The 12,243-nt window shown below is 41.2% G+C and overlaps 1 protein-coding gene across 1 annotated transcript in view; it reads right to left on the bottom strand.

Annotated features, from left to right (window-relative positions):
• C17H8orf34 (chromosome 17 C8orf34 homolog) overlaps positions 1-12,243 on the bottom strand; it is a 331,115-nt gene that overhangs the window by 247,525 nt on the left and 71,347 nt on the right.

The following is a 12,243-nucleotide window of genomic DNA, read 5'->3' as shown; positions in this document are numbered from 1 at the left end:
AACCCATACCACTGACATTTTTATTCCTCTATATGGTGATGACCAGCAAATCTTTATCACCAGCACAGTCTTTCTTCCGAGCCAGCTGCTGAATCCCTGTGGGCATTTCAGTCGTAATGCGTCAGGCTAAAGACATCCTCCTCCCATTGTCTCACTTCCCCTTCTGTTTGAAGGATGCTGTGCCTATGGTTGCACACAGGCACTGTGGCCAGGCACTGGAGCAGGTGTGGCCAGCCCTCAGGTTTAGGACATAGGACAGAGGGAAGCTGGTGTCAAACCCCAGTGTTGTTGTTGTTTTTTTTTTTTTTTTTTATGTTGCCATGAGAAACTAGAGGGCAGGTCTTCACAAAAGCCGTGAAGGCTCCCTTCCTGCCCAGTGTTAGGAGACAGGGATGTTGACAGCCCCTCTCTCACTGCAGCCTCTAGCACTGGCTCAGTCTCTCTCAGCTTCAGCACTTTGTTCACGGTCCTGTGTCAGAGCACTGAGCTCTATCTTCCCTTTCCTGAGAAAGTATGTGGGCTGAAGGTGGTTTCATTTTTTTGTTGCTTTTTAATTGTATATCTTTTTGTATGACAAAAACTATATTTTGTACTTAACCAGATATATTTTTCACCCCAGGTGGGGGGTATTCTTTGTAAAAAATAAATAAATGAAATAAAGGGTTTTTTTTAACGGCAAAAAGTTTGTTTTCTTGTCTCTGAGATGGTGTTGAAGAAGTTTTTAGAAAGAAAATGTGTCCAAAAGAGTGTTCCCTCTACTTCACAATTCACATGGTTGAACACCCTGTAGAGAAACCATTTCCTATTGACCATAATGAATACAGTCAGAATGTGGGTTGGTGGGGTGAAGAGGGAAGGAATTTGAGCTACATTGTCTTTTGTCCAATTCACCAAAGAACTGTAGTGGGATCTTCTGGTGGTCCAAGCTAGTTTTCTCCATCTATAGTTAATCATTACTAAATTCCTTCAACTTAGTTGAAGGGAGTGCATGAGGCTTTTCTTGATTTCTGTTTTGTTTAATGAGCTCTTGAAATACAGGGACATGAAGTTTGTGAGGGGATTTGGAAGGAAAGGGTTATGGGTCTCTTTCATAATTTGGTTTCATCATGGAGTTTCTTCCAGTATAAGCCTGGTTTATATGCCAGAAGACATAATACAGGACTTAAGGATTTAGAGTTATGACCATCAAGTTATTTGAAGGCAGCTATCGTTTTTTTTATCTCCGTGGCTCCCATTACAGTTCATATCCAAGCACATGATCATAACCCAGTAAATGTTTGCTGAATATTCAAACCAAGCCTCATTCCTTAGGATATGCTTCAACAGTTTCTGTTACTTCCTTGTAGAGTAATAACAACAGACTGATGGCACAATTCCACCTCTAACTGAAATGATTTTTATTATTCCTAAAGCAGTGACTAGGAGTGACTAGTGATGAGAAACCCTGAGATGGCAGCGGTTAGCATACTTTCTGATTTCTGGTTCATTTAAACCTTTGCAGACAAATCTAGTCCTAGCCCTTATTTGGGGGTTGGCTTTTCTATGGACCTCCACATAATAATTCCAAACCTCAGGCTCCTGGAAGTTCATAAAATCAATGTAAATTGAACAGAAAGTAGGACTGAAAAGATTCTTTTCCACTTCAATCTTTGTCTACATCTATCTTTCATTCTCAGCAGCTCTTTTGCTCTCTCCTGTCTCTGTCTGTTTTTCTTTACCAAGGTGTCAGTCCCTAGCTCTGCTGTCATGATGACTATCACCTTCCTGGGCCAAGAGACAAGGAAAATTCTGAAGTCCAAGGAAACACAGAAAATAAGAACAGACTGAAGCCAGCGTTCAGCAGACTCTAAAGCACAAGAAAGAATGAACTGGGTTGGAAGAGAAAATCTGAAAGTAGTCTCAAGAAAATGAACCTGAGTAAAGATCCCCTCTCTGCTTAGGTACAGAGTGTCTGTGGAGGACACTTTACCAGTTGCTCTATCATCTCAGTCCACTAAACTAGTAAATTAATCACACACAAAGCAGAAAAAATACTATGCCCTACTTCATCTCAACAAATGGCATCATTCTTCCCCTTGTAGATAAAACCAGAAACACAGGTGTATTCAAGATGAATTTTTCATAACAGTATTCTATAAAATTCTTCTTTGGTAAAAACTGTTGGTAATTAAGAATTTTTATGTGTCAGTACACTAAAACAGAGTCCGGCCATGACTTTGGGGGTTCGGGGTGACCTAAGCTTAACAATTATTCAGGAACTTGCTGTATTATGAAGGTACCTGCTTCAACAGTTCAGGGAGAGAACGCTTCATGAAGGTAGCATTGCAGCTGGGCAGCGTCACTACTGACTGAGTGTGGGGAAGAACTCTGAGATATTCTAATGAGTCTACAGTAGGGAGGACCTGTGAGACAGGCAGATCCCACAGCTTTCTGAGCAATGATAAACATGTCTAGAGGTCTAGCATATCACACACTTATGAATATTTGGGTTTAAAAAATATATGAAATTATTCAGGCTCACCTGGAATAACTGAGATTTCAAGATAATGTAGGAATTTTATACAGTACCAAATGGTTTATGTAAACATATTAGTCCAGTTTATAGAAGCCAAATATATATTTCAAATGCTTATATTTACATTGATACAATTATTACAAAAATGTTCCTTTCCAGTATGATTTCAAGATTAGAACTGAATATATTGTTTAAAAATAAATGTTAAAAAGACTTAATCTATTTTAAAAGACAGAAAGGGAGAGTAGATACATAAAACAAAATTTTCTTTCTCATCCAAAATCATAAAAATTAGATATCTGGAATTAAATAACCCATTACCCAATTGTCTGAGATTTCTGAAACTCCTTTGATTATTTTTAACTTTCTGCATTAATGCCCTTGGCCCTGCACAAAGAGTTTCCTCACTCCGTTTTTAGAAAGTTATCAGTTGGTCTTTAAATTTCTTTTACACCTCAGACTTATGAATCCATTATTCATAAAGACAGCAGCAATACTTCACCTATCTAGAGTGTAGCCAAGAACTTGCAGGTAAGTAAGTCAAAAGGCCTTAACGACCTTGAATGGTCAAAATGCATGTCACACAGAACTTGCACCTCACTTGTGAGCTAGCTCCGTACATCCTCTGTTCACTGTCCATTTTAGCAAGTATCAGAAGCTGTTTTGCAGGGCCAAGAAATTTTACCAATGGAAAATTAAAATGAAGACAAAGGTTGCTATGAAGACATATTAAAGTATAAGAAGTGATGAGTCCCAGAATAAAGCTCAAACTAACTAAATGGGGAACTTGGTTTGGGGAAGAAATGCCTCTAATCGTTCTAAATGTCTGGTCTTACACATTTTTTCAGATACCTATTATTATATTTTTTTAACATTTAAATATTTTGATGATTTTTACCTAAGAATTTATCTAAATAAATACTATACATTGTATAATTCTTTAGGCTCTCTATTATCCATGTCAAATTGCCTAGGATATTATTCACTTTTTATATTTCGATTTTAATCAAAGCTTAACCTGACTAAAAGCCATTGAAAGAATATTAAAGACACGCTTCTTTACAGAAGCAGGAAGCTCTAATGAGAACCATTCATACTGAGTAGCCAGGATAGTTCTCCCAGTGCCAAGCAGAACATTCACAGCTATTCCCTGAGATGAGATCCACAACTTTTAGGCACTTCATTAACTCTCAAAATCCATCATATTTTAAGGTATAGTTTTAAATTTTATAGAAACTGAGGGGCAGTGGGGAACAGAATTTGCGAGAGAAAATACAGTGGGTTGCCACAATATGTTGTAAGGAAAGAAGGCCCAGGATTTGATTATGGGACTCTTGATGCATACTGGATCACATGGTCTTCCTAAAAGTCCAAGTGAGATCTTACAGGAGACACTGTCCTTTCAGAGTAGCCAAAGAGGCTTGGCTTAGGGCAGCAACAGTGTCCCAGATAGAAGTGGGCTTCTTGGAAATGAACAGGGGGAAGTGAGTTCCTTCAGAAACTAAGCTTCTCTTCTAGATAAAGAGGCAAGGGCTCCCACAGGCATATCGGAGGTTGGTTCCTGATTCTGCTGTACTGCAAACCTATCTGGATACTTTCATTTGTGTCCTTCAACTTATGGGCCTTTCCATTTATTCCAACCCTCAGAGAGGTCTCAGTGGTATCAGGAATTTCTTCCAAAACAGTTCTCACATTCCAAGCTGCGCTAGATCAAGTAAACAGGGGCCACCTGCTCCACCAAGCTTTCCATTCTCCCAGGCATCAGGTTAGCCCTAGAGTTAGAATCAGGTGGCAGCTAAGACAAATGAAAGTAGCAAATTTTCACGATTCTTTACAGCTTAGTCAGTGTAATTCATTTCATGAGAGTAGATCAGAAAATTCATATGGTATAAATTGGAAGTAGCTATTTTCCAAAGTCTGACTCCCTATTGGAAAAAATCCCAATGATATCAGAATTGTAAAGACAGATTACCCCGATTCTGCCTTTTGCAAAAAGCCTATTTGATTTCATTTGGTCAAACCGATACATATTTATCACAGAACAAAATAAAAAATATAATAAAGGGAAAAGGAAAACAAGTCTCCACTCATAAATAAGGATAACAGTTTCTTGTGAATTCTTCCAAAGAATTTTTTGAGCGTATACAGGCATACATACAAATGCGGTATGCCTCTATATGCATATATAAAACAAAAGTAAAGGCAAACATACTATTTTGTTATCTGCTTTTTGTATAAAACTCTATTTTTATATTAGTAACTATTTTCTACAGTATCATTTTTAATGACTATAAAGTATACCATTGTGTGAATGTACCGTGATTTCTTCATCCATTTTTCTTTCTCTAATAAAAGATACTTAATTTCCAGCTTTTCCTATTATTGCAGGAAACAATGCAAGCACAGCTTGGCGATGCCTGCACACACGATGAATGTGTTTGCCATCTTTTTTTTTTTTTACCAAGTTATCTGCCACTTCGGACAGCTAGATTTTCTGAAATATTTTCTCTCCCTGATTTTTTGAAAGCATTCTACCTTGGTTTTCAACCTACCTGTCCGAAAATTCCTTTTCAGTGTCAACTAGATCACTTTTCTTCCTGTATCTCAAATGTTGATGGTATGTGTTTGGGGGAGGGCTCTTTTTCCCTATATGCTAAAGATTCCTGTACCTATATCCCTAATCAAATTTCTTCTCCAAATAGCAATTTACACACACGTGCACGCGCGCGCGCGCGCACACACACACACACACACACACACACACACACACACACACACACTTGACTGCTGGGAACAGAGGAGGGCTATCCACACCATTTGGATATACCAAAGGTGTTCGAAACAACATTCCTCCTCCACCCTCAAACCCTCTTGAATTCCCATCTGAGGCAGAGGCAGCACCCAGTCACCTTGATTATAAACAAAACCAAAAAAATAAAACAATCTAAGCACATCGTTCTCTCTTTATCCTCACACCTCTTTCATATCAGTGAGTCTTAACCATATAATCTTCGACACTTCTTAAACCAGCGGTCCCCAATCTTTTTGCACCAGGGACTGGTCGCATGGAAGAATTTGTCCACGGATGCGGGGGGAGGGCGGGGATGGTCCAGGCGGTGATGCGAGTGACGGGGAGCGGGTGATGAGGTTTTGCTCGCTTGCCCACCGCTCACCTCCTGCCGTGCGGCCTGGCTGCTAACACGCAGCTGACCAGTACCAATACCTGTCTTAAACCATTCCCTCTTTTCGCTCCAACAGCTACTGCTCTTCAGGCTCTCTTCATCTGGTTTTCGCCGAGACATGAACCATATCAATTGCATCTTCCACGTGGCACCAGAGTGATCGCTCGGAAGCACAGGATCATCTTCAGCCCCGACTCCCCTGCCGCCTAGACCTCCACCTTCGCTGACTTTATTACTCACTTCAACCTTAATGCATCAACAGTACAAAATTTTCTTCTTTCTCTGAAATTTTTCTGTGAATTTTCTTCCTTCTTTTTACACACGTGCTTTTCTGTCAGGAACCTCCCACTTCATGACACATCTTCACTCTCCTTTTACCTTAGCTTTACCTTTTTATCCTTACAGACTCTACTCAGGTATATTCTTCACCACGTTGGCCCTAAACCTCCTTGTTGAAGGCTCCCGCACGTCTCCTTACAAGGCTTTGAAATTCTGCTTTTCACAACTCTCTCTCCTACTAAAAGGTAAACTTGAGGTCTGCATGCAATGAACAAACAATGACCACATCATCTGCTTCCATTTTCACTCACAGGCTATTATCCCCTAACTCCTCAGGCTGTTTGTCAGAAGAGACTTTTGGGGGACGTTCACGATTGCTGAACTAAAAAAGTCCTCTTATTTTTTTCCTGGCTGAGTCCAGATGGCTATTATCAGTCACAGAGCATAAATATCTGTCCTCTGTTCTCCCAACAGCTGGGCTTTTTTCCTTGGAAAAGCTCCAGCCAGTGTTTCACATGAACTACAATCTGAAGATCAATGTCTAAATGGGCTAAAGATACTCATCCTATCATTGCCTTCCTTCGCAGAAAACTGCCAAAGGCAGCAAAGGCCTTGGGCTCAGAAGAGCCTTGGGCTCCCACTTGCTTACCTATCTGTTTAATTTAATAGACGGCCCACAGTTAAAGCCAAAGATCTCAGCAAACAAATCAAATATATCAAAACCAAAACCTATGTAATATGACATCAAAGGCCCACACTTAGAGAAGCAGAAGGTAGATGTGCAGTGAAGAAAGAGTAAGGGGGGGGGTCACAGAGAAGATGGACCAGGAAGAAATGGAAGCAGAGGTGGCACTCGCCCAGCGAATTGGGACTGAATTATGCACTGATCACTGTGCTGCATGCTGGGGAGTCCAGGTGCCCCTGCACTCCCCGCAGCTCAGAGTTAGAGAGCTGTGAAAGCAGATCACAGCATTTCAGCGCGTACAGAGAAAAGTACGGAAGCACAGAAAGAGGGGTACCAGATCCATTCCACAGAAAGACAGCAGCACTAAACCATCAAGTGGCATCTGAGCTGAGGCTAAAGAGAGGAGCAGAGATTAGCTTGGGGCAAGTGGGGGTGTGATTTCAGGGTACAGACACAGCGTAAGCAAATACATGAAATGCAGAAACATCAGTGAGTGTGAAAAACTTCCCTGTTACCGGTGCACAAGTGGCCTGATGATGAGTCATGAGAGATGATACTGGACACATGACTAAGGGTCAGAGCATGGAGCACCTTCTATGAGGTTTTAAGGAGCCCTTGAACGTCTGCAACAAGTGGTGCCAAGTCTTCACTCTAGATCCATCCCACTGATTGCAGTGAGGGCTGTTTGGAGATACAGAGAAACAAGAGTGTGGACGGGAATGGTTATTCATGCTTCAAACTATTTCCGTATTTCTCCTGGGCTCACAAGCTAGACTACATTCCCCAGCCTCCCTTGCAGTCAGTTGCAGAAGGTGGGTGATGTAATGTGAGCACTTCCACCTCTAGGCATGAGAAACCACCCCCATAATCCTCTATTGTCTCCTTCTGCTTTCAGGACCCTTCGATCAGGTGCTAAAGATAGGAGAATAACAGGATAGAACCGTCTGCAACCCTGGAACACTATATGGAGTGACTAAATACTTACACTGTATTAAGCCACAGAGATTTTGGCCATAAGACTCCCCTAACTTAGGGCCATGGTAATCCCTCCAGCCACAAGCTCAGTATGAGCAGGGACTGCACCTGTTTTTTCTGTCACGGGGCAGGAATGACATGAAACAAAATGGAACATGTTAAATGGATAAACCAATGGTCTGGTCAGTGGTGCTGAGTGTGAATTAGAGGGTGCTAATGTGGCAGAGAAGAAAATCATACCCAAGATAGAGGGAAAATATCAAGACTTGGAAATTAATTATTAACAGTTAGGGAGAAAGACGAGTCTAGAAGGGCTCCAGGCTGGCTGAACCAGTAACTGATGAGACAACGCATGAAGAAGAAAGGTCACAGTAAAGAAGGAGGTATGATCTACTTAGATATACTGAATTTAGCACGGCAGTGGGATATCCACCATCTTGTATAAAAGCATACACAGTCTGGATGGGAAATACACTTATCGGAGTTAGTTGTGTAGGGGTGATAATTAAATCTCTGAGGGAGGATAAGGCTGGACACAGAGAGCATTTGAAAGAACAGAGGCAGAGAATGAACTGTGGGAACAGCATTCATAGCGGCAGGAAAGAAAGAGAAGCGTCAGAATGAAACCTACAAGATATGATGTGGAGAGATCCAGAAACGATCAAATGAGGGCCAAGTCCCAGAAACTCAAAGATCAGAGAGTTTGAAGGCAGACAAAGTAATCAACGGTGTTAAAACTACCAGAGCAATTCTGTAAGGTGAGGAAGAGTGTTCATTCAGTTTGACAACTTGGATTCAATTGGTGACCACAGCGAGAAAGGTCTGAGTAGAATGATGGCTGCAGTTATGTAACCGCACTGAGGAGTGAGGGCAAGATGAGCAGGTGGAGACCATGCGTGTTAACTGTTCTTTTTGAAACTTTGGATGAAAGAGGAAGAAGGAATTCTGTTGTACCTCTGTGTGAGGTAACTCAACCTCAAGAGAAGGGCCTTTTTTTTTTTTTTCTCGCGGTACACGGGCCTCTCCCTGTTGCGGCCTCTCCCGTTGCGGAGCACAGGCTTCGGACGCGCAGGCTCAGCGGCCATGGCTCACGGGCCCAGCCGCTCCGCGGCATGTGGGATCTTTTCGGACCGGGGCACGAACCCGTGTCCACTGCATCGGCAGGCAGACTCTCAACCACTGCGCCACCAGGGAAGCCCTGAGAAGGGCTTTTGCGTGTGTTTGTTTTAACATTAGGTAGAGCTCTGGTGTTCAATGTGGGAGCCGCATGTGGCTAATGAACATCTGAAGCATGGCTCGTCCATGCTGAGGTGTGCTGTAGAATAAAATTCACGCCGGATTGTTGAAGCCTCGGTATGAAAGGAAAAGAACATAAAATACCTCAATAATAATTTTTACATGGAATACAAATTAAACTGAAAATAATTTAGACACACTGGGTTAATATTTTATTAAAATTAATTTTAAATTCTTTTTCCTTTTTTGAAATGTGCCTATTTGAACATATAAAATCACACATGTGGCTCGTGTTACATTTCTGTTGGGCAGCACTCAGCTGAAGCATGTTACAGGCTGTTAGGGATAAACAGTAATAACGCTAATAATATCTGTGGCGGGCAGAATTCTAGGACGACTCCCAAGACACATACCTGTGCAGTCCTTTCCCTTTAAGTCTGCATGGTGGGACCGCTGAAGATGAAAGGGTATCACTCTCTTGATTTAGTTACTAAACAGCTGACTATGTAAACCAGAAGGAAGATGATCCTGGTGGCCCTGACCTAATCAGATGAGCCCTTTAAAAGAAGGCAAACCTTCAGAGAGATGCGCCCCAGTGGCTTCAAAGAAGAAACAGTGCACTGTTGTTTCGAGAGGAGGAGGCCACGAGGGAAGGACCTGAGGATGGTCTCAGAACAGCCCCTGGCCAACAGCCAGTGAGAAAACAGGGATCATAGTGCTGCAAGAGCAAGCACTGAATTTGACCAACGACAAGAATGAGCTTAGAAGACCCCAAGCCCAGGTGAGATCACAGCCCTAATCGGTACCTTAATTTCAGCCTGCCCAGACCCTGAGCAGAGGACGCAGCTAACCCGCACCCGTACTCCTGAGGCACAGAAATCGTAAGATAATAAATCTGTACTCTCTAAAGCTGCGAAGTTTGTGGTAATTTGTTACACAATAATAGAAACTGAATATTATATCTAACATTTAATTAGCAATTATTTCATACCAGGTACCATACCAAGCACTTTAGATACAGCATCTCATGTGACAGTCACAAAACCTTTAGAAATAGTACCATGATTATTGCAATTTTACAGTAAAGGTGACACAAACACAGAGAGGTTAAGAAAGATTCCCAAGGTCACAAAACTAATAACTGGCATTATTGCAAGCCACTGAAGTTATTCTAACACGTATACCTTGAGGAGAGAATCACAGCATGAGGAGTGTCACAGTTCATGACTGACTTTATTAAGATAAAGCATTACATCGAGAGGTTTGCAAAAAGCCAGAAAGAGCATGGTACAGTTTGCATAAGCTGACAGGTGTAGAGATGAGATAATTCTACCATTTTGAGGGATATAAACGATTTTTTGCTGTCAATCTCAACTAAATAACAAATACTTTAAAAGCATGTAACATCTTTCAGAAAGTAAAACTAAGATAAAGCAAAGACCAACCTTGCCAGAGAGAATTCGATCAGAGACTGTATGAAAATTAGGAGATCACTAAAAACTTTCAACCTTTCCTGTAACACAGGAGAAGAAGGTCCACAATAACAAGACAATGAACATTCCTTTTGACTATAACTGGAGAAAAGACTCCATTCCCTAAGTCTTCCTAGTAAATAAAACAATGGTTAATAAAGTTATCATTAGATTAGAGAAAGAGTTACCAAGCCACAGCCATCATAAGAGTCAAAACAAGATCAAACAAGAATGAACAGCATCCTCCTTCAGAAAGATGGAAGAACAGTTTGAGATTAAATAGCTCAATTCTGGGCAGTGAGGTCAGTACATAAACATCACCATCTCAGGTGAACTGATAACTGAGTAGTGAGATACATGCTGGGCCTAAGACAAGACGTTAATATTAAATCTCAGTGAAAGTCACAGAAACTCAAGTCATCCAAGAAAGTAGCATCTTGTTCTAAAAGAGACTCGAAAAACATATACAGAGAAATGAGCGACCCCTCACTGTGTGACCAACTGCTCCCTTATGCCACATAAACACCACCACTACTGCCACACAAAAAAGAGCCCCTTAAAATGATCAGTGAAGCCGAAAACAACTCTCGGTCATACACATCACATACATAGACGCTGAACGTTACACTGTATCCTGGCCAAGCTACGGACTCACCCAACAACTTCTCTGGCCCTGACTCTGTCCCAAGAGGAATGTCCCAAACCTGCATCTCTTCTACTCCCCTGATCAACCGCTACCCCAGCCATTTTATCTCTCCAGACTTCCCTGCCTGCGTTAAATGAACCCCTGTCATAGCTCCCACTCGCTTCTGCTCAGACGACTCAGTTTTGAGCCCCCATCTAAGGCTAGGTTTTCCTGGGACAGACCGCAGCGTGAACCTTGACACGTCTGCTACAGATCTGGGCAAGGGCGTCAAACTCCTTTATTTAAATGTTTTAGTTAGTGGTCAAATGCTTTCTTACAAATTAACAATGATATAACAAGTATTTAAAAGGTAGTTGTCATGTTTTAAAGGACAAAAATTGACTAATACTATAAGTGAAGATGTGTAATAATTGGGCTTTTTCTTCAATCTTTTTTTAAACTCACGTTTATAGATAAATTAAGATAAATAAAGAGCCACAGACTCTGACCAAAGGGGTAAGACATACATACATATGCACACATACAGCCTTTGACATGTTAACAGGTAAGGTTCTTTTCATGAACGTAATAATTAGCTGAAAACTCACTTTATCATTATTTGCTCCAACAGTAAATCTAGACAAAAGCAGGATTTTCTCGTACCCCAACCAAAGAGTTTCTACTAATGGCAAAATTACGAGACCCTATCATAAGTCAAGTTAACTTCTGAGACAGGTTCACTGCACAAAAGTCTAATAAAAAAGGCTCTAGTAAATTATAAATTAAGAAGTATGAAAAAATGAAATCTCTCTCTATATATAAAATTGTAATACAATAAAATATAGTATATAAATATATAATTACAGTATAATACAATATATAAACACACACATATATATACATATATATATAAACTTCTCCCAAAATATATACCAAGGGAAATTTCTAACTTTAAAAAATATCATGGGGGCTTCCCTGGTGGCTCAGTGGTTGAGAATCTGCCTGCCAATGCAGGGGACACGGGTTTGAGGCCTGGTCTAGGAAGATCCCACATGCCGCGGAGTAACTGGGCCCGTGAGCCACAATTACTGAGCCTGCGCGTCTGGAGCCAGTGCTCTGCAACAAGAGAGGCCATGATAGTGAGAGGCCCACGCACCGCGATGAAGAGTGGCCCCCGCTTTGCCACAACTAGAGAAAACCCTCGCACAGAAACGAAGACCCAACACAGCCATAAATTAATTAATTTTAAAAAAAAGGTATCATGAAACTAGTAA

This window comes from Lagenorhynchus albirostris, chromosome 17 (assembly GCF_949774975.1).
Source record: "Lagenorhynchus albirostris chromosome 17, mLagAlb1.1, whole genome shotgun sequence".
In the NCBI taxonomy this organism is placed as follows: Eukaryota; Metazoa; Chordata; class Mammalia; order Artiodactyla; family Delphinidae; genus Lagenorhynchus; species Lagenorhynchus albirostris.
This window is presented reverse-complemented; position numbering and strand designations above follow the sequence as displayed.